At 44.1% G+C, this 22975-nt stretch overlaps 1 protein-coding gene across 6 annotated transcripts in view; it reads right to left on the reverse strand.

The window, feature by feature from the left end:
- ZNF407 (zinc finger protein 407) overlaps positions 1 to 22975 on the reverse strand; it is a 1626307-nt gene that overhangs the window by 1572317 nt on the left and 31015 nt on the right. The window contains exons 2-3 of one of the 6 annotated variants that reach the window (XM_085606958.1): positions 20099 to 20239; positions 19463 to 19567 (exon numbers count right to left, since the gene is read on the reverse strand). The exons of 3 other annotated variants lie outside the window; for them this stretch is intronic. The gene's annotated coding sequence lies outside the window, so the exon portion shown is untranslated. Of the gene's footprint in view, positions 1 to 19462; positions 19568 to 20098; positions 20240 to 22975 lie in introns of those variants that run through there. 2 more of the 6 variants (XM_085606955.1, XM_085606954.1) reach the window with 2 other exon arrangements.

A 22975-nucleotide genomic window follows, 5' to 3' on the forward strand; every position in this document is an offset into this window, starting at 1 on the left:
CACCGTGGCTCCCGGGATCTCCTCTCCTCCTGAGCAAAGGGGGAAGAGACGAATCAGCTAGGGCTGAAGCAGCCTCCAGCGACTTCACAGGGACTTCGTTGACAGCCATGGAAGCGCTGTTCCACACCCTTTCGGAAGACATTAAAAAGGGGTTTGCAGTCTCTGAATCTAATCAGGGTAGGAGAATTGAACGATGAACTGTGTACTGTCAAAACTGACATACTGGCCTTGAAAAAAGAAGAAGAACAGGAGGTGCGGGATAAGTTAGAACAACTTAAAAATAACTCCAGGAGAAGTAATCTTCGTATACTAAATGTCCCAGAGGGAAAAGAAGGAGAGGACTTAAAATCTTTTATGGTCATATTATTGAAAGAATCGCTACAGTTGGGTGAGACCGAGGAACAGATAAAAAAAAGATATACAGAGGGCGCACCGAGATCCTTTTAGGAGGAACACTAGCACTAAACCCCGAAAGATCCTTCTGAATTTCCATACATATTCTCTAAAAGAAAAAATTCTGAATATGGTCCTGAAATCTAAATTGTTGAAAGGAAGAGCTTTCTCGTTTGAAATACGGTCGGACCTAGCTAGAGTTACCCTAGACAGGCAATGGGAGCTGGGGAGAAAACTGGAGGACTTTAAATAATTCGGAGCGGTTGCCCAACTCAAGTTCCCAGCATCCCTAAGTATTATGCATAAAAACAAAATGCATAATGTAAGGTCTAAACAGGAGGCGGATGAGCTCTTCCGAGAGTATGAGGAAAGGCAACATTTAACATTACTATAGTATTTCTTTCCCAGGTTTAAGCCGACCAGTTTTTAGCAGAGGGCGGAGGGGGACACATTTGAGATGGATTACAAATACAAACACCATAAAAATAGTAGGAAATAAAAAAATGGATAAATAGACAAGTAATTAATTTAGTACACAAATGAAAGAATGGAAACATAGAAAGAAAAAAAAAAAAGGAGGGCCAAGTACATATTTAATGTGCTATGGTTATGGCTTCTGCACGAATGTAAATGTATGTGTCTTGTAAAGCGCACTGCTGCCCTGAGGCGTCGTGGCGCTGTAGACCGCTGGGGAACCCGTCCTGGCTATCCCTGTGAGATGGTCCCTCCTGGGTATCTCCAAGGTGAAACCAGGCATCCCCGGCGAATGTGGGGGGCCGTTGTGGAGATGAGGCAAGCTAATGCCCAGAGTTGCCGAGTGTGTTCCTGGTTAGAGTAGGTACCGAGGCGAGAATTATCGAGTCCGTTTTGACCCTGGTCCACAACCCTGCCGCGTCGGGAATTGAACCCTGGTCCCTGGCCGATTCTCTGCTTGCGGATCTGCCGCCTCTAACCAGTGAGCCACACCTCTCCACACGAATAGTGAGCTTTTGGAGGTGGGTGGCCTTCGGGTGAAGCAGCTAGGACTAACAGCTAATCCAGGATAACACAGGGGTGGGTTCTCCAGGGTAGGGTTTTGGGGTGGGAGACGGGGGGAAGGGTTTACTGGGTTGGGGGGCAGTGGGGAAAAAAAAGAAAAAAAAGTTCCTCATTCACTTCAGTTAAGATATCTATTTTTGCTGGAAATGCAGTGCTCTGGCTCTTTCTTTTTCAACCTCGTCTAAATCCATCCCAAATCTAAAAGCTTTTTTACTTAAAGAATGATTCAGCTGTTATCATGGAACGTTAATGGTCTGCGTGTTAAACAAAGAAGGGCCAAGATCTTTCAATATATTAGAGTTCTCCAGCACAAGTCATTATCTTGCAAGAAACCCACTTGACAAAAAGTGAATTTACCACTATCTTTAAGAATATAAAATGGGTCGAGCATATGGTTTGTACTGATCAGAGTGCCAATGTCAGAGGGGTCACCATTCTAATCAAAAAACAACTTCAGGCCCGAGTAATAAAGTCGCTAGTCGACACTTGTGGCTGGTGGGTCATCTCAAAAGTAATGATAATGGGTAATATTATATCGCTGGTAGGATATTATGGTCCAAACCATGACGACCCTGACCCTTTGAAAACTATCTTTACTAATCTGTTGGACTTTACAGATCCGGAGATTATGGCTGGAGATTTCAATATTGTGCTAGATCCTAAATTAGATAAATCACGAAACAGTAGGGCTGTGGTAGCGTCAAAATCTCGCACTTACCTACATTCAATGATGAAGCAGTGAGGTTTTAGTGATGTTTGGAGAGAGAAATCGGGCTCACAATGTGGTGCTTCCTATTATAACAGAAAGTATGGTCACAAATCTAGGATAGATTTTGCCCTGATTAGTTTTAGCTTGAGGGGGGAAGTACAGGATGTTGGGTATTGGACGCCCCACTTATCAGACCACTCAGGGATGCATCTTGATTTAGATCTGGAGAGTAGGAAGTCAGATAGAGTTTGAACTCTGAACCGAACATTGCTTCAGGATTCAGAGGATATGGGTCATTTGAGCATTGAAATCAAGGAATTTTTAGAGCAGAATGTTGGTTCTGCTTTGCCCCAAATAGTGTGGGACTGTTTGAAGGCTTTTCTGAGGGGGAAGATTACTAGCAGACTGTGTTTCAGAAACAGGCGGTATAGGGAGGAGATTGCTCAAATTGAAACAAACATGAAGACCATTGAAGCAAGCATGAATAGTGCAGAGGAAGAAGAGGAAAGGCAGGAAAGCAAGGTCAAAATGGAGAACTTAAAAAACAGCAGTTGGATACAATTCTCCAGAAGAGGGTCCAAAAGCCATGGGAAGCGAGTAAGCTGGCCCATTAGGAGTACGGGGACGGGGCAGGGAGACTACTGGCCTGGAAAGCAAAGTCAGATAGAACTCAGAACCTGATAAGAGTAATTGAAGATGGAGGTAAAACTAGATTGACCACTGATGAGGAGATCAAGGGAGCCTTCCATGACTATTTCCAGCAATTATATCTGGAAGATAGGCTGATTAATAAATCTGAAGCGGAGGAAAGGTTGAATGAGATTACACTCACTTTTTTGGATCTATTGCAACAACAACTTCTAGAGCAGGAAATTACGCAGGAAGAAGAGGGTGATCTCTTCAGGCAAGGGGGGCAAAGCGGCGGGCCCAGATGGTCTACCGACTAAACTTTATAAAAGCTTGGGGAGGTCCTAGTTCCAGTACTGACTCAGCTCTTTAATGACATTTTAAGGGATGGTAAAAAATTGCCAGATTCCTGGGGTGAGGCGACGATCACTTTAGTATTAAAACCAGGAAAAAATCCCGCAAGCTGTGAATCTTATAGACCCATGTCGCTGCTAAACGCGGATTATAAGATCTTCGCTAAGGTTCTAGCTGACAGGTTGAGCAAAGTAGCTGGTGATAGGGTTTTGTTAAGGTGAGAAATCTTTATGAACTTACATATGATTTAATTGGCACAATAGATCTAGCCACAACGCACTCACTCCCCTTGGCTGCCATGACTCTCGATACTACGATGCTACAAAGGCCTTTGACAGAGTTAACTGGGTGTACTTGGAGGCCGTAATGGAGAGGTATAAGATTGGCGAAAAATTTCGTAGAGCAGGCAAGTTGATATACCTGAACCCATCTGCGAAGCTGTTGGTCAATGGCAATTTAACAAGGCCTTTCAAGATCACCAGGGGCACTAGGCAGGGTTGTCCCTTATCCCCCCCTTCTCTTTAATTTGTATATCGAGCCTTTTCTCAAAAACTTAGGGATGAGGCAGGAATCTTACTATTCAAGCATGAATGATGGGAGAGAAAAGTGGCCCTTTATGCAGATGATATATTGATTCTTACCTCAAATCTCTCAACGGCTCAACCTGCCATGATAAAACATGCCGAGGATTTCGGTAGGATATCGGGTTACGAGATCAACGTGGTGAAAACAGAGGTCATGTCTTAGAATTTGAATGGAAACCAACATCAGACCAAAAGAGAAATGAGATATCTAGGGACAAAAATAGTACAAGATATTGATGAAATTACAGGGGGCAATATGTCCAATATAACTAGGGAATGCATGCAGATTATGAAGAGCTGAGCCCATCTTCCCCTAACAATCTAAGGATAAACTTGGTTAAAATTATCGTTTTGCAAAAAATTACGTTCCTTTTTATTGCCATTCCATTGCATTTCTGTAAACTTGCCATTGATAAACTTTAACAGGCTATAAACTCTCTTATTTGGGCCTATAAGGGAACCAGAATTGCCTGGAAGAAGTTGAGACGCAGAAGGTAGAAGGGTGGGCTATGTCTTCCAGACCTGCAATATTATGCCTGGGCCTTCCAACTGTCCCACTCGAGGATGTTGTTAAAATCCCCTGACTGTTCCGGAGTTGGGGCCATGTTTGCCGCAATGCTAATGGGAATCAATTTAACTCAGGAGGGCTTCATGTTCAAATATGGAGACTCAAATATTAAGGCAATGGCCAGAATATGGGCTAACATCAGTCGGCGTTCGGGGCTTAATTAATTTTCTAGCCTGGCCCCTCTCGGGGATTCCCCGGGGACCCCAGATTGCTTTAAATATAAACTTGCGCAGCCACTAAGAGAGGCCGGTCTCAGTGTATGGGGAGGGGACCTAGCTCAGGATAGCTCCCTTTTACCCTGGGAAATGCTACATGCTCGGCTGGAGAGAAATATTTCCAAATTTTAATATATACAACTCGAGCTGGGCCCAAAATCAGAAAACCTTTATTGGCGCAGGAAACTTATTGGAGGAATACTTGGTGGGAAAACCAGCATGGAAAGAAGAAATCTCCTTCTGGTACTGGAAAATCGACGAAGTAAAAGACGGGGATTTCAAACTTCCGGAAGATCTATGGGGGTTTGTTTACCAGGCGAGCCAGTTCAACAACGCTGGCAGGTATCACTGTGCACCCTTTTTCGTAGTTACACCGGCATGGATAAGGAGGAACCATTTCTTTTCAATTCACAGGGCTTACCTGACACTGCAAAGACTCTCAAAGATGACGAAAGGACCCCCTGTAAGGTACAAGAAATGTGGTTTGGAGAGAACATCAGACATACATATGTTTCAGGAATGCCCGGCTATCCTTGACTTTTGGATAAAGGTTGGTGAAACCATTTCAAATATTTTAGACCTCCAAGTTAAGGTAAGCCTATCTATGATAATTTTTGGGATTCCTGAAGATGTGACAGGTCCAGCTAGATTATTTCTTTTTTATGCAATTTTGTTGGCCAGGTAGGAAATCTGCCGGAGATGGATGGAATGTTTGCCACCTCAATATTCTGATTGGTTATCCTCTGTTATTTCAACATCTAAGTTAGATCTAAGAGGACTTCAATCAAAGAAGAAAAAAGCCCGTTGGAAGTTTTTACTAAAATGGCAAAATGCAGAGGAGGGCAGAGACAGTTAGAGCCTCTAGCATTAAATAAACATCTTGTCATATAAGTAGTCGCCGGTAAATACCGGACCAAACAAGAGAGTTGACCTTACCCGTTTGGGTTGGTACCTTTCCACTCTATAGCTGTGCATGCAGGGGTGGATAAAATCTATACCTGTTCTGCTAGATACACCGAGCACAGGCGGTTGGTCTGGTTACCGTGGTCAGAGGTGAATTAGGATAAAATAAAATGTTCACAAAAATAAAATGATCACACTCACTCTTCTTCCATGATGACAACAGGCATCCTAAAAATAAAAGCAGGTGATAAGTATCAATTCCAGAGGGTCTCTCAAACAATCCGTGTCTGTTGCTGGGCTTCAGCTCTCTCTCACACAGAGCTGAGCAAAGGGGGTGGAAATGTCACTCACCACAGGTATTGCTACGGGGTTTCTTCTCTCAGGCCACAGACTGACCTGTGTAAAATGTCTGGATTTAGTAAGTAGAGTCCCTTCTTTTTGATTAATGGATTTAGTAATGTTAATACAATTACATCTTTCTGCTCCTTTAAAAGTATTATTATTCTGAACCAAATACACAACAACCTAGCAATAAAGAAGTGTGCAACGAGAGAGGTATAAAGGAACAAGCATAGGAATTGAACAGGAGATACATCTACCTGGATGACCTACAGCTAACTTGAGGTGGAAACCCACACATGGGGACCCCAAGACTGAGTTACCTCAAACCCTCATACACACAGACACGTTTTAGACATATAACCCACAAACTAATGGGGGAATTAGGTTGTCCAGTCATAAAAGGCTGCACAAATTTGCCAGAAAGAGCCAGAAGGCATCCTATCCTGCTAAGGTGCAGGTGAACAGTCTCTATCCCACAACTAACAATTCAACTCCCTGACACAGTTAGTCATATTACAGCCTGAACATCGGGGCAGTAGCCGTTGATGCCTAACGGTGTTAAACACTGGGTGAACCAATCTCCAACAGAATGGCTTGCACTGCTGGGGAGCCACTAAAATATCAAAAACATGTAGAGCAAAGGATTCAGGATAGGTGTCTCCAGTTCAGGAAACGCAGAATGTCAGACAGAAATCGTAACCTGAAGAGCAGGACAGCACAGGTTTACTGTGCCTGGGACTTTGAACCCAACAAAGGGTCAGTGAAAGGGAGACGGAAGTAGTCCTTACGATATCCCTTTGATTATAATAGCAGCAGGGATGGTCTATCAGAATACTACAATATATAACACTGTGAAGACCTAAACAAGATGATCCACATCTGCTCCCTGGAAAAGAGTTGATAGAGTACAATACATTTTCAAGAAGATTCACATTATGCAATAATCTTTTAGATTTTTTTCCCTTTTTTTCTTTCTTTTTTGCCTTTTTCTTTAAGTTTCCACTCATTTCCTGCATTTTGTTTTCATTCTCTCAGCCCCTCATACTTTGCCTGAACTACAAGGGGTCCTTCCTCAAGTGTAGTCTGGGACTTCCCCAAGCCATTCCAGCACTTTCCCACCTATTCAACTCTTCCCCTTCCTTTGTCAGTTTGATCAAATCTTATGGAGACACTCAGCCAGGGTATCCTGGTAAGGGAAGCAGGCTGTGGGCATCTTCCTATGGGGTTTTCCAGTTTGGGCCTGGTGGGGCAGAGTGAGCCCAGGGCCACAGGCCCAGTCTCTTCTTCTCTCCTGTCCTTCCTTTTAACCCTCCCCACTCAATCCTGGATGAACACCACACATTACTCATTTGGTGATTTAACAATGCCTCAACCTCTGTCACTCCTGGGCAGACTCCGACCATATAACACTCTTTGGTGTTTTTTTAGTGCATCCAATGGGTGCTCCTCTATTGTACTTGGGCAGACCACATATAACACTCCTTTGGTGGTTTAATGGTGCTGCACTGGGTTGCTTCTCTGATGCTGCTAGGAAGACTATGTCTAATACTCCTTGGGTGTTTAACAGTGCTTCAAATAGGTTGTTCCTTTGTTGTTGCAGGTTAGAATCCATATAATACTCTCTGATAATGTAATACTGCCTCCAAAGGTGTGACTCCTCAGATGTTATAGAGCTGACTACATATAATACCCCCTTGGTGGTTTAACAATGTTTCGAATGTGATGCATCTATAATGCTCCAAAGTTGCTTATCTCTACCTCCTGGTAGAATCCACATAATACTCCTGATGTAGTAACATTGCCTCCAATGGATTGCTCCTCTGTCATCCCTAGGTAGACTCATTATAATAAGTTATGATGGTTTATTAGTGCCTTCAAGGGGTTGCTCCTTTGACGCTACTGGGTTTAATCAACAGAATATTCCTTTGTGGTATACCGATGCCTCAAATCGCTTGGATTCTCTAGTGCCTCTAAGAGAACTCCACATACAATTAATTTCACTGATTCACATCAGCTGGTTTCTAAGTATGATACTGCCTACTGCAAAAGATGGTGCTTACCTGCATGGGCATCTTCATCTATTCTCACACTCTCTGCAACACCCATCCTTATGCACTACAACAATCCGTGCACTGTGCACCCACCATATCATGAAACATCACACGATTCATCAAAATGTTCGCTATAGGTCAAATAACACCCTTTCAACAATGTACAACGCCACATGGGAGGAGCAAATTTCGCTGTACACCCAAATGGGAGAAGCAAATTTCGCTGTACATGGAAGATATCCTGATTTCCCTGGCAGAGCCGGAATTCTCCCTTGCAAGGGTGGGCTAGAAATTTAAAATATACATGGAATACTCTGGATTAAGTATCAATTCTGGCAAATCCCACTGTTCCCCATGGGTGGATGAACACTGCCGCTGCCAATATCCATGCCCCTAAAGAGCATGGAGAACCACTTCAAATACCCGGGACTGTGGATATTCACAGATGAGAAAATACACCCCACAGACAACCTAGTGGCCCTACTAAATAGACTAGAGGCGGACTTAAAACACAGAAGAGCCCTGACGTTCTTACTGATGGGCCGGGCAGCACTTCTTTAAAAGGATCATGCTACCCAGATTCAGGTACATACTACAGAACAGCCCATTTCTTATACCACCCACCTATTTGCTGCCTCTAAAAAGGTTGCTAAGGTCCCCGCTGTGAACGGAGGGCCTGCAACAAATAGTGCTTTCTAAGCTTGGTCTACGACAGGGGCATAGCATTCCCCAACGTTCAGAAATACTACGAGGTGGCTCAGGTCAGCATCATAAATTAGTGGGCATATGCCCTGCTTGACGACCCGGCATTCCGATTGGACCGAGTCATTCTGGGTGAGAAGGGCTACCAAAGGACCAATGGTGGCAGAATGGCGACCGATGCATCGCCAGCGACTGTCACAGTGGTCATTGTCTGGCATAGACTACTGAGGGAAATGGGATGGGAAAACAGTCTGGCACTAAAGACTGCTCTGTGGCTGGGGACTAAACTGGGCACGGTCAACACACTACTGGGTTTCAGGAAATGGGACCTGATCGGCCTAGCTAGGGGATGTATGGGATGCGAACAGCATAGTGCCCTTCGAAATTCTGAGGAAGGAATATGACATGTCACCCAAACCGCTGTTAAATTAGCAGACTCCTGGACAGACACATGACCACCAAGGACCACTCCTTAACATACTGCGCACTCATGACAAACACACAGGGGGACCTGAGCAAACTAAGGGCAAACTGGCAGACAGAAGCAAGTGATACAGACGACAATAACTGGAGAGACGCCCGACATTTCCCCGAGAAGTGGCAATTCAGGTGTGTTTTCGCCTGATCCAAATCAAAATATTTCACAGGCTATACTATACTAGAACGCAATTTCACAAAATAGGAAGGGCAGCAGACAACAGGTGCTCACAAGCCTGTGGCCAACAGGGGACCTTCCTACACATGTTATGGAACTGCCCAATACCAGAGCCGTTCTGGACGAGAGTGTGGACTAGGTTTGAAGCCGCACTGGGTACAAGATAGAGGGGCAGGCAACACTAATGCTGCTGGGCCCGTGGAGGGACTAGGGCGTGACACCATATCAAAAGATCCTGGTCAATCTGGGATTCCTACTTGTCAAAAGAGCAATCGTGAGGAAATGGGGGAGCGAGGACCGGCCACGGTGCATGGTGCAAGACTGGGGGAGGGAAATGCAGAGTTGCAGAACGCTGGAAAAATTGGTGTATGAGGACAGGGGATGACCTAAAAAATGTGGGAAAATATGAGACAGTTGGGACACGGAGGAGTGCTAGTCAAGGTCACAGGGTGTGGCGGATAGTAGATCATGGGGAGCCATGAAAATGATACATCACGCCAAGGACCGAAAGAACCGAAGGAGAGCGGCAGACCAAAGCCCAGCGAATAATAAGAATGGATAGCACCGAAATTATTACTTGACCTCGGGTCGGAGAGGAAAGGTAATGGGGGGGGTCAGACTGTTTAAGTTTTCCGTTGGTTCATGGTTAATTTGTTGGGAAAGAAATATCTAGATATAATTGGTGGCTTCTCAGGTACCAACACTGTTGTATCAGTAAACTCAATAAAATGTGATTAAAAACAACACACACGTGCAATGTACTCGGAAGGGCGCACAAAAGCCCGTTGGCAAATTTTAACACAGGGCATCCTCGCCAGAGGTATGAAGTGGTATATAAATAAAGCCACCAAGCCACCCAGGAACGAAGTTTAAGACTCCCAAGGTGTATGGAACGATATAAAAGCCAATACACAATACTGTACATTATCATTTTAATGATAACTTGATAAAGACGGCATGGGGTTGAACACTACATGTGCGGTCTACCTTGCATCTTTACTAATCGCAAATTCTTAAAGCTCGACACTAATGTGCAGGACTCTTCGACCTAGGCCTAGTTAGCTGGTGTACCGAAGAAGTTTATTCAAGACAGCCTTTTGTCTACAAGAGGGCAGACACTTAAGAGGAAACGGCGATATGACGTGTGTGCAAATGAAATGGGCGATTGTTAAGTGGCGTTCCTGTGCACTTATTAGCACTGAAATGGCATTCCATAAACGAAGCTGACAACCTTTCCCTTATCTGCTCTCCGTTTAACAATCCACGTTTTCGTAATGCTTATTATGAGGGAAATTCAGCACTGCTGGCCTGGCTTGGAGTCGTCATTATTTCAATTCACGTATACAGAAATCACTTGGGCTTTAGCCCGGGGCCTCAGGCTCCACCCCAGGCTCACTGTGATGTTGGAGGCGCATCCTGCTGCGGCGAAGCCACGGGGAGGCAATATTAAATGGGGCATGGTATCCCGAGAATATCACGGCCCCACTGCCTCACCCTTCACAAAGCTGCGTGCGTCACAGGTTGGCCCGCCTGTCACCATCCCAAGCAGTTCCATTTTCTTCTTCGAATAGTACCAAAACGGCACACGAACTGCTGCAGACGGACAGAAAGTACGAAGGTGCCCTTTACACAAAACGCAGCGGCAGCTGCTCCTGCAAATTTATGGCGATATAAAAACCAACATTTAAATCAAAGTAGCATTAGGAAGAAAGGAAGGGCTGCTGTGCGTTTCAAGTTTGTTTCTCTCTGGGGAGCTAGAACGGTTCAGCGGATTGGCACAGAGCAGTCTTAACGCTGAAGTCCCCACGTCGTTGGCTACAACCAAAACCCTCTCCGTGTATTTATTTATTTTTTGAACCGGGCAGAATTCTCCTTAAGACAGCCCAAAACTTGTGACAACACTGGGCAGAAGTCAAAATGAACACCACTGATGCACCTCGTGCACGTCTCGGCAGATGGGAGGAACAGCAAGCACGTGCAGAAGGAAGTGTGTGTGGCTTTTCATACATTATGCAGCACTCTTGTAGACAGAGTAGGGAGAAATCGATTGCGGCAGTTATTACAGGATCTTTAGAACAATATATGTTTTTGCCCTCGCATAAGTGTCAGATTTCTGTAGAATGAAACATAGCAAACCACCACCTCCAATTTTAAACGTTATCAGTAATCAAAACTGCCAGACATTGAACCTGCCTGCTCAAGGATAGTCAGTTGATTGGGAAAAATAGGAGCACTTACATCACTTTCATGAGCTAGATTTCTAAGCCTGCTACCTCAGAAGTCTCGAATTTAATTGTAGTATTTGTATTGTATTCCGAAATTTAGGGTGTACGGGTTGGAGGTGTGTTTTCTTTTTTTGATCTTATGCAGCATGTGTTTCCATGCTAGGCTTGATGACCAGTGAGGTGCTGTATGAGGCACATCACCCATCAGTGTGATAGATTAACAAGTGTGAGAAAGAGGCAAACACTTTATGGGCTTCAGTAAGCTGGTAGGTTTGAAAAGTTATGCGGGTCCCTTTAGGGAATTTCCTGAGATCATAGTCCAGTTAGCTGGTTACTGCACTGGCGATGCCCATTCTCAAATATTTGCTTAAAGTTTATGATCCAGAGCAGACACAGGCTGGAGGAAGAAATGGTGGGGAGATCTGCTGGTATAACTTTGTGTAATATCATCCCATATGGGATCATCACTGTGAACGGTCAAAGAGCAATCCTAAAGTGTAGGTTGTTGGGACCTGCAGAAGTTGACTAAATTAAAGTCCATTGGCCAGAAGTATGTGGTAGATCTCTTCCGTGCCTGTTCAGATGATGATGTGTGATTTGTTGCTGTGGACTGGTACATTTCTGGGTGATGAACATAAGTAGGCGTTTTATCTTATGTGAATGCAAGAGTCAATCAATATAAGGGAATTATTATGCAGCCTGTATGAGCTATAATAGACTGCCAAACTGCTAAGTGTTATAGTATTAGTGACGGTTTATATATCATTTTGAAACTGCATTTATATGGTGCTTACTACTACTGATGAGACATTAAAGCACTTTACACTCCGCAGCACAGAGCATCAGTCCCTGCATTTACTCCACTTTCTATATGGTAGATTCAATTAACAGGAGTTAAGTGTGATCTTTAGTGAGAGGTGGGTCTGTGAAATCATGCGCTGGTCGAGGTATTAATAGATGAGCTACAGGAGATTAGGCATTGTTAGGTTGCAGGGGTATGACTTTTAAAATGAGGTTGTGATCTTTGAAAAGGAGGTGTGAGCAATTTGCAGAAATAGAATAATAGGGTTTAAGGCAAACATGCACATACCTTGGAGTATGCTGTGCTCAGAGAGAGGATGCATGCAGATGACATGTTCATTTGGAAGAGAAGGAGAGGCACCATTTCGAAGTTTTAAGTCAAGGTCAATTTTCATAGGAATACAGAGGATTATTTGCATACAAGATAGACTTATACTAGGTACTTTGATAAGCACTAGAATAAGGCGAGCAGTTGATCACCTGAAAATGCTACATCTTCGATGACTGCTTTAGCAGGAACAGCTAATCAGCTCAAGGGCTGGAATTGTAAAATAACTGGATGCATATACTAGAAAAAAAAAGTGGTTTGGCTTGTCCTCAAAGGCAGCAGTAAACATATGCACATAGCAACGTCAGAGAGTATACAGGGTAAATAATGCAGACATCAAAATGCAGATCCTGAAAATGCTGGAGTAAAACTTTTCTGATGTTGACCCATAAAGTTTGGTTTACAGTATCAATTACAAAGCAAAGCGGGTTTTGTTTTGGATGCCCCTGGTTGTGGCATGGCACAAGATGGAGGTCTGTATACCTTCTTCAGAAAGTGGAAGGGTATCGCTTGCAGTCCTGTGGCAGGAGGGTAAAGACTTAAGACAACAAAGTGTGGAGGATGTAGAAAAGGCTACTTTGAGCAACGCAATGAGCCTTTAGCAAATGGCCGATAATCAGTACTTCCAGAGTGCTGCTATTTGCAAGATTGTAGCGTTGAAGCGTGGGTCTGAAGTTTCTGTGGTACCAAGCGAGGTATAGTCTGTGCAAGGCCTTCCCTTGGTCTGTCCCTAATTGCTGACGTAAATGATGGCCAGGTGCACACATCTTTGCTGCTATATTGGGGGTACTCCTGTTTTGAACCAACCTCAGTGCTTCCTACTGTAAAAAGCATCACTCTAGACAAAGACAGGACATCTCAAAAGGACACTTAAAAAGAACTCCACCTGTTCTGCAGCATGAGACAGTGGATGCACTCACCTTTGTAGCATCTATTGTCTATGTGCATTTGCGTGTTTCACGCATCCTCTCTTTTCACTTCCCTCTCTCCCCGTGTTTCCAGCTCTTCTCATCCTGCTTTCCCACATGGTTGAAACAGACTTGCTCGAAATATCTAGTTATACACCTTTCAGTTGAAATCCAAACCTGTGCTCAAACTGTGTTGGGACGTCTGACACAATAAAACGAAGCAGCAAAGGCGAGCTGCTCATTTCATTCCCCCCCCCCCCTAAAAAAAACATACTCTACATCACCCAGCATCAAGAACAGAGAAACGTGAACCAAACAAACCCAAGTGAAGTCTGAAACTTCTGGACTCCACAAACAATTCCAAACAAAAAACATGCAAACAAATATAACCACCACAGACTGTCGACCATCTCCATTCTTCCTCGAGCGCTGTCCCTACAAGAAGGGTCAAACAAAGAGGCTGCCCTTCACAAACATGAAAACTGCTACCCTAAGTTCATCGAAGCTGCAGGTCCGTAGCAAAACCAAACATGCAGCACTCGAGTGACTGCCATACAAATGCAAAACATGACATTCAAAGTGCCTCGAAAATGCCGGTCTGCGGTAGCATGAGCCATACAAATACACTAAAACTGGTACTCGAAAGAGGGCCGCATGACCTTGCGCACACACAAAAACACCCGTCGGTGCTCTGAAGCTGCATATTTGCAGCATCAGCTAAACACTTGATCCGCAGCACTGAGAAAAGGGGCTGCACACAAAAAATCGACCTCAACAGTGCCTTGAAGCCACAAGTCTCTACTGTATGCACTGTACAAACTTGACTTGTGGCACTCACTATATGGACGGCACATAGACTCCACACGCTTAGAAACCCGCCACTCACACCTCCTCTAGACAGCCGTACAAGCCGCAGTGTGTGGTACTCTACACAAACACCTGTTTGTCAGCGTCCCAAAGCTGCAGGTTGGCGTGGGAGGGAGGGGGAGGGAGGGGGAGAGGGGGGGAGAGAGAGGGAGAGAGAGAGATTGGAAGCTGGAGACACAGGCATCAAAAGCTACATGCTCACAGTAGCAAGGTACGAACACACACAAAGCTACCTGCACATAGTGAATCGAACCTGCCTGCCTGGGGCACTAGGCGCCACACACAAATAGCAGCAGCAGACAGTCAATGCTCACAAGAGAGACTGAATCAAGCGGTAGCTGAAACCGTTCAAGGCTGCCTGCCAACCCCAGGACCAGGCTGAGCTGGCTCAGGGAATGATGACAGAGTTCTGATCTCAGGGTTTTACAGAAACCCCAAACCCGGCAGTAAGTAAGCGAGTAAGATTTTTCTAGAGCATGAAAATGTGCAGGGCGTCTTAGGGCTAGCGTGCTGAAACTGAGCTGCCATAGAAAGAGGCCTACTTAATGCTGGAGACAAAGAGTCACGTCGTCAAAGATTTCCTAAAGAGAACCCTGTTCGTTTGATATCTCAATGAGAAGGGTATAGAATGCCATAGCTTGCAAGCTAGGTAGGAGAAGCTTCTGCCACCCCAATTAGCCTTCTTATTTTAGGAATGACCACTAATTTAGCGGCAGGTGATTTTAGGTCACGTTGAGGGACATGCCATGCAAATGTCTTTGAAAGTAGAGATAGCAGCACCGTTCAGAGCCTAGGGAGCACCCTAGCACCAGCCCTTGAGCTGGGCACCATGAAAGCAGTTACCCGTAAAGAATATGCTCTGCTGTCATGAAACAGCATGATCTAAGAGGTCTGGTGGCTTGTGCGACATCTCCTGGAGGTACCTTCCCAAGCACTCCCATTCCGACTAGGGGTGGGCAGAATGCATTCCACCCGTGTAATTGTCAGAATTTGACGGTTCAGTGTTACTCTTGTAATGTGGAGTTCTTGACAAATTCCTTCAATTCACTGAGTGGCAGAAGTTTTCCCCACAAGGCTCCAGAAATGAGAGTTTGTGCGAGATTTGGCATCCCCTAGTACGATTTTCGAACATGGGCGGTCGTGGTCAGAGGGTTGCATCAAGTTGATTTGCTGCTGCTCAGGTAGTTTCTACTCAAACAGCAGCAAAATCAACTTGAATGGCTGTGCATTCATGGTGCTGTTCTCCTGATTTTTCAGCGCTGCTAGAGCCAATGGCGCTAAATTGCAGCACGAGCAACGCAACATGTCAGCATGAGCAACGCAACGTATATGTTTTACACCCAATGAGGGAACTCTACGGAATCTCGCGGAGTTTTTATGTAACTCCGCAGTATGACGTGGAGTGAAACTCCACAAGTTCCACCCACCTCTAATTCCAACCACTCAGAGACCATCTAGCTCTAAAGAGCTTGCTCTGATCCTAATTAAACCAGCATACACCATTCCGAGCCAGGAGTGCTCCAAGACTACGAATATTTGTGTCAGTGTAATGATTCTCAAGCCCCACAGCATGCCCTTCTCACTACCGTGGCCAGCATCTCCAGCAACGCCCAACCTCAACATTGCCATGTTTGCCACTCTGACCGGTCACAGCGGGAAGTACTTCCGATGTCACATGCATTACACCACCATACCCTCCCAGCCTCAAATATTGCTCAAGCAAGTCCTATTGGTTCTGAGCACTCACTATTTTTTGTCCAGATTTAAATTGTTAAGTAGAAGCAGGAGTTATCACGACAATGCAAGTTAAGTATATTTAGTGTTTATCTTTGCTTCTCAAACACATCCACAAATCAATAGTGACAAGTCTCCTGTACGGTGAAAACAAAATTAAGCAAATCAATTTTCTGATGTATGACGCCCGGTCCAATTGCACATACTTTAGATCAAGAACATCCCAGTTAAGCACCATGCTTCCTTATCTCAATCCAGCTTTACAGTACTGGAAATCAGCCCTTAACCAAGTGGCTGTAGCAGACAGATTTGTTTTGTGGCCTAAACAATCAAGACATTAAACTCTACTTGACAAATGCAGAGTTAACTCTCTTAAAACAGTTCAATACAATATACATTGATGGCATGATTGTCACCTGAAATATTATTCATGGTTTCTTTGCCATCCACCGTTCATGCTAGGATGATCAGTAGTACTGTCTCACATATTCATACATGGAATTCACATAGGTATGATCAGGGGTCTGCAACCTTTTCACGACGGGAGCTACTTCTAATGAATCACACAATAGTCCACAGCTACTAATGACTTTGAATACAGTATAGGTTTGATATTCTTAGCTTCGTTTCTAAGTACCTTGAAGAGATATATTAGATAGATATTGGTTCAAAATAAAAAAAAAATGTGGAGTTAAGAATATACATTTAACTATACATACTTACCTTCATGAGGTTGTTGATATTCTGGATACAGTATTTTGGAAGGACAATATTTAAAACAACCTTGTGATACACAACTATCACAGCACAAGATCGGGATACCAACAGCGGTGTTGGGAAAAGCTTCATGAATATAAAATGCCTCCACATGACTAATGAAATAACAGTCACAGCAGCAAGTGGCCACTGGCACAAAGGAAATACTAACAGCTATAAAGCTCCTAAACACAACATGAATTATCATTCAAAGAGGAGCTTTAATTATGTTTTGGATTGATTGGCTCTGTCATTGTTTAGACTGGCTGGCACCATTAGGGTGCAGAGATGTGTAGTGCTGCCTTATTTATTGTGGCTAGACCCTCTGAATTACATATAGTGTCGGGTTGCATTGTGGGCAGCTACTTGCAGATACTGGTGAGCTACCAGTAACTCCTGACCGATCCACTGGAGACACCTGGCGTAGATCTACCCCAACTCTTGGCCATCTCTAACGTGCGGAGATCAAGCAGTATGTGCACCTTTAGTCCTATGTTTTAAGTATAAATATAGGAGTGGCAACGGGGAATGGCTGGAAAATGGGGAATTTCGACTATATAGTAGGGGGGAGATAATATGAAGTTGGGCCACAGGGAGAGAATGGAAACACAATAACGCGTCAACAAAAGGGTAAGTCAGTTGCAATTCATAAAAGTTATATCCACATCTATTTCCGTAGTACCACAACTAAACAGGCTCAAATCCACTCCACCTAACCCTTAGATTAAGTCCAACACCACACATGACCATTAACTGCTACCGTGGAAGGCTTGTTATTAACCGTCCTGATGATGATCCCAATATTTTGCTAAAGAGGATCGAAACGTCATCGACTTTTTAAACAAGTTTGCACGTTAAACCACCGAGTTAAAACTAGTGTGAATATTGTTTTTTGAAAGCTTGCCCTACCTATTACCATTGGCCACAAGCTTCTTCCTTTTTGCCTGAAATGCTATTTGTCTAAATGTAATTGTCTTTGTTCGTATGTAGGACGCAGGATTGTGTTCCACTCTATTTTTGTGCTCCTGACATGCTTAGCAATTCTTGGAATCATTAAATTGTTTGTCCGGCTGGATATCCTCAAATATAGCACTGATCCTAGTCTATATTCATTATTACTATAAATTGATTTTTAAGGACCTGTGTTTGTGATAAAAAGTCTACAATTTCTTGTAGCACAAGGGGAAGAGGAGAAAGTCTATGGGGCGAGGTCCATCTATGTGCTACCAGTAATAGTGTACATCAGGAGTGCATAATTTTCCTAAGGTGATGCCGGTCTTTCTATATTTTACAATACATATTTCCACATAAAATAGGCAGAGATCTACCTCAATGCTCTGTAGAACTATATTTGCCATGTTTACACAAAATCCATCTGTATATTTACTAGCAGTAACTTTGCAGTTGCATTTTCAGTCTTATGAAGCAGGTGGGGACACGTACTTCTACCATTAAGTATAAATCTATGGAATTGCATCTAGGTGGAAATATAGGTCCAGATGTCAGTATAAAACTATATGTGCAGCGAGCTCCACTTACAGATTTACCTTTCTGAATTGGGCTAGTTGGTTTCTTGTCTTGTAGAAGAAGAGGGATTCATATTTTTTCTAAACTTACTACCAAAAGACAGTTTTAAAGGAGGTAGATGTAAATGAAACATACGCAATTAGCTGAAAGAAGACCTGATGGTAGCTCCCGGCACTAGATTTAAGATTCATAAAGGTTCAAAGTCCACCAATTTTCATAAATTAAGTAACTTGGGATTCATTCATATCAAACATAACACATTTATGACATGTATGCTTATGCCTACAATACTCAAGTTTACTATCCTTTTGGAATTCACACAAATATGCGATATCCATAGATTCCTGTGCTTACACTACTCTCCAACTGGTCAGATTTTGCGCGGGCTATGGTTATGGCCTTACTTTCTGTTCATGTCTGTGCCTTCATGAACCCTGAGACAAGTGGCAGCAAAGGACAAGCAGGTAGTACCTGGAAATGAAAGTTCTGTAACAATGCCCCCCGCAAGCAGATAATTCTGAAAAACGGTAAGGGAGAGGAATGGGGATTTTGAAAGGGAGGGCAAGAGGATAAAGAGAAGGAAATGGGAGAGCATGAGCACACATGCTGTCTGTTTCCCTCCTTTTGAATGTAGAAGCCATGAGAACTACACCTACAGTACAAAATCGTGCTGCTCTTTGGGTAGGAATCCTTTCATCTTCCCACACTACAGCAGAACACAGGACAATCACATAAAACTTAGAAGGGTCCACATGTGAGAAATTCCAAGGAAATAAATGTATTCTTCGCTTGTGGGACTCTCTTAACCTGTGACATGACTTGACATTATTTGATGTCAAATCAAAACAATGAGAGTTAAGTGTGGGGGGAGGGGGGGATACAGCAACACAATAGAATTTTCTGTCAGTACCTGAATCCACTTCCCCCAACGTTGAATCACAAGTACTATGAGGGGAAGGTGAACAATTTTGAACTCCAAAATATTTAACACGCCTCAATCAGTCTCAACAAGGAAGAGGAAAGTATGCATTAGCCACAGGAGAAAGTGCACAAACGGAGACGAGATCCATACACATTAATTTTTCTGACGTCAAATCCGAAAACAAAAAAATGAAACGAGTGGTAGGTTGAATTGTAAAAATAAATATATTTACTGAACACAGTGAACTTCAGACCTGCAAGTGTCTTTTGTGGGCACTGCTGGGCCTCTCCTCCCTTTCTGGGGTAAAGGAAACGGTAGGCTCCACAAGTTCTCAATGACAGCTGGAGAGTAGTGCTGGCTGTGGAGAAAGGAGCAAGCCTTTGACATAAGACTGATCCTGGCATTAACTGGGGTGTGAGAAACTGCATATAGCTATACGTTGCAATCAGTGTGGGAAAGGAATTGGCTCTATAGACAAGCCTAGGTTCCCATGGGTACAAGACTGCTTAAAGAAAGAAAAGAGGCCCTAAGGCACAATATCCAGCCCAAACGGATCTGCTGACAGGAGCGGATATACACACAAACATGGACAGCAACAAGACAAACTAAATACGATCATGGTAGCCATCACAGCTACAATGAGACCCTGCATCAGAAGATTGACACGATTGGCATGGTCCTTAGTCTCTAGTGCAATGACCAGCACATGCACGTGGATAGAGTTAAACAGAATGACTGCGTATTGGGAGAGATGCCCTCAGAAACTGCAGGGGCAGGTGAAGGAGTTGACAGACCACATAACAAAAGACGTGGGAGGGAGGTTGTGGTGCAATACTGTAAGGGTGGAGGGCACCCTGAAAAGACAGAGGGACTCAAAATGTTCACTTACCTGGAGCAGTGGCTGGGTCAGACTGTTGCTCCCAAAGGGCTCTCTTATCTGAAGTACAAAACATGCATAGGGTGCTGGCGAGGTTTCCTCCCCATAGGCCAATGTTGGTGCAACTCTTTAATTATCAAGACAGAGTTCATTCTACAGAGATCGAGGAGAGACAGTCACTTTCTGGTTAAGAGCACTATAGAAATGATTTTTTTCTGAATATACAGCGGCAATGTAATACCAGTATGCAAGCTTAATGGAGGCGAATCAAAAGAATGGTTTTGTAAGCCTTCCTGTTTCCAATTCACCCAAAAATAATGGCAGACACTAACATATTCTTCTTTTAAGATCCCAAAGGACGGGGTGGTAGGTTAGGCTGCTAACAAAAAGGGGGGCTGCCTAGGAGATGCACCCAGAGAGACGAAGCTGGAGATGAAATTTGAGATCTAGTGGGGTGGGGAGGGGGGGGGGGGGAAGGTGGGGGGGGGGGGGGGGTCTGGGTAGGTGCCCTGCAACGGCACAGGCAAGAGAGGAGAAAGAGGCTGTGGTACTCATAGCAAAGCAAGAGATTTACAGGAAGGTAATCAGGGGACCGCAATGGCACGGACTAATGTACAAAGGGGTCAGAGTCTGAAATAGCTAGCCTACTAAAAACAGATGTGGAACTGCCTAAAGACACATCAGAAATGGTGGATGTACTAGTCCAGCTGTCGCACTCCGGTGCGAAGTGAATAACGCACCTATAGAATGGCCAATGCAGCTATGGGGCACTTTTAGCAAACTACCAGTGGATGAGGTCAGTCAACAGTTATTATGTTGGGAATGGTGAGTGGGGAATTGTTTGAACCACATGCCTCTCCCCTAGTTCCTGCTCCTCTATAATGGAGTTTAGGAGCTCTATATCGATCCACGGTTTCGTTTAGGATGGCTGTAGTCCTTCATCGTCTGGGGAGAGGATTTTATTTTAGGGAAGTTGTTTTGTAAATGCTGAAGAAGGGATCTTTAAAAGGCAATTTTTTTTCATAGTGTAAATTGTGACGGATGGGTATTACCGAAATAACATACACAATTGTGATAACTTCACTTAACAGGCGTAATATATTGACACAGAATGTCATTGGTATGTGCACTACTGCCAAAGGGAAGAAGATTTACTCATATGTGCAACAAAGGGGAGTGCATGCTACCATATCATTAAAAATGCACTTAACAAAGGAGGACAGAGCCAAGTTGGAAAAGGAATGAAGGGGTCTAGTCTTTCACAAACAGTACACTGTGTATGCAAGAGAAGTGCTGGTATGGGCACTGAAAATGTATGTAGACAACGAAAGGAATTCTAGGTTGATGGCAACTAGACTAGATGGAAGGAGGTACTATTGGCAAGAATGTATGCACATATCCTATCCAAACCACTAGTAGAATTTATGCAGCTGCCAAATTTTTTGGTAGATGGCTTTAATAATGTGAAAGAGGTGAAATTAGAAAGATCACATCCCTTTTGCCAGCCATAGTTATGGTATGGGTAGCAAAGGCATTGTTGGAGTAGCAATCAAATTGGAACTTGGTGGATGCATGGCAGACTATTTACCCAATGGCCAGTGTATATTGATTTTTCTCATCAGTACATGACTTGCACATGATATTAAACAAGGTTTGCTGCACCAAAGGTTTATTGGCATTGTGATAAATTAGGTTGTTAGTTGAGATGGTGTTAACCCTGCCAAAGCAAGTAATAGCTAAAATCCCTGTCAGGGAGAACCACAAAAGTCACTAAATTAACCTGTGCTTAACCCTCCAGGAGGTGGGCACAAAAGCAGCCAGGCTTAACTAGGACGTAATGTGTAAAGTATTTATGCAGCACACAAACAGTAATTAAGTGAATACACAACACATGAACATTCCACACCGATTCAGGAAAATAGAGTACATTTTAATAAATTGACACCAAAACGACAAAAATCCAATCAGTAGACCCAGAGTTATGATTTTTCTTTTAGGTTTAAGGTAAAAAAAATACAGCCTAAAAGATCAAAGAGCCAACCACAAGACCGCATTAAAGTCGAAAAATATGGGCGAACGCGATGGAGTGTGAGTCAGATACAAAAAGTGGATTGGGTCCGGTTGGCACTAACCTATGGACAAAAAGCTTCTTGAGAAGGTAAAGTTTAGTGGGCAAGGTTGCTGTCGGTGTTCGAGGAAGAGGAGGTGCTGGCCGAAGTTGCAGTGAAGATTTCTACGTTTCTACTTGGTCTCTTTTCTGGAAGTCGAAAATGTCCAGCTGGGCAAGGCTAGAGGCTGTAGCAGGCGAGAGTTCTACAAGGCTGGATACCCCTTTGGCAAAGGACCGCTGAACAGCAGGATTTGCTGCTGCGGAGAAGAATGTAGCAGGAGCTGCTGCGAAGTCACGCCAACTGGCGATGCACCTGGGGTGGATAGACAAGAAGGTTGATCCCGGTCTCCTCTCAGTTCTCTGAGCAGTTTTTATCCCAAAAAATTATGTCCCAAGTTTTGGATTTTGCCTATCTGAGCTCCTTTAACACCACCACCAAGGGTCCATGACTGCAGGGGCACCAAATTGGGGGGGGGGGGGGGGGGGGGGGGGTTAGGACTCACCCAAGGTAGGCCTGGGTGCGGGTTCAAGACGGTTAGAGCCTTTTCTGTCCCCGAGGCTCTGATCGAGAGGCCAGCCAACTAGCCATTGGAGTCACTCTGGTGGTCCTGGTTCCAAGCAGTGCTCAAGCAGCAGGGCAGGCCTCTGAGGGTTCAAGGCAGGCTCCAGCCAGCAAAGTAGTCCTTCAAGGTGCAGCATAGAAGTCTTGTGGAGTACTTTGAGAGTCCTTCTGCATGCCCAGAAATTTAACTGAACAGTGGGTCTGAGAGTTTTTTTTT

This window comes from Triturus cristatus, chromosome 5_2 (genome assembly GCF_964204655.1).
Source record: "Triturus cristatus chromosome 5_2, aTriCri1.1, whole genome shotgun sequence".
NCBI lineage: Eukaryota > Metazoa > Chordata > Amphibia > Caudata > Salamandridae > Triturus > Triturus cristatus.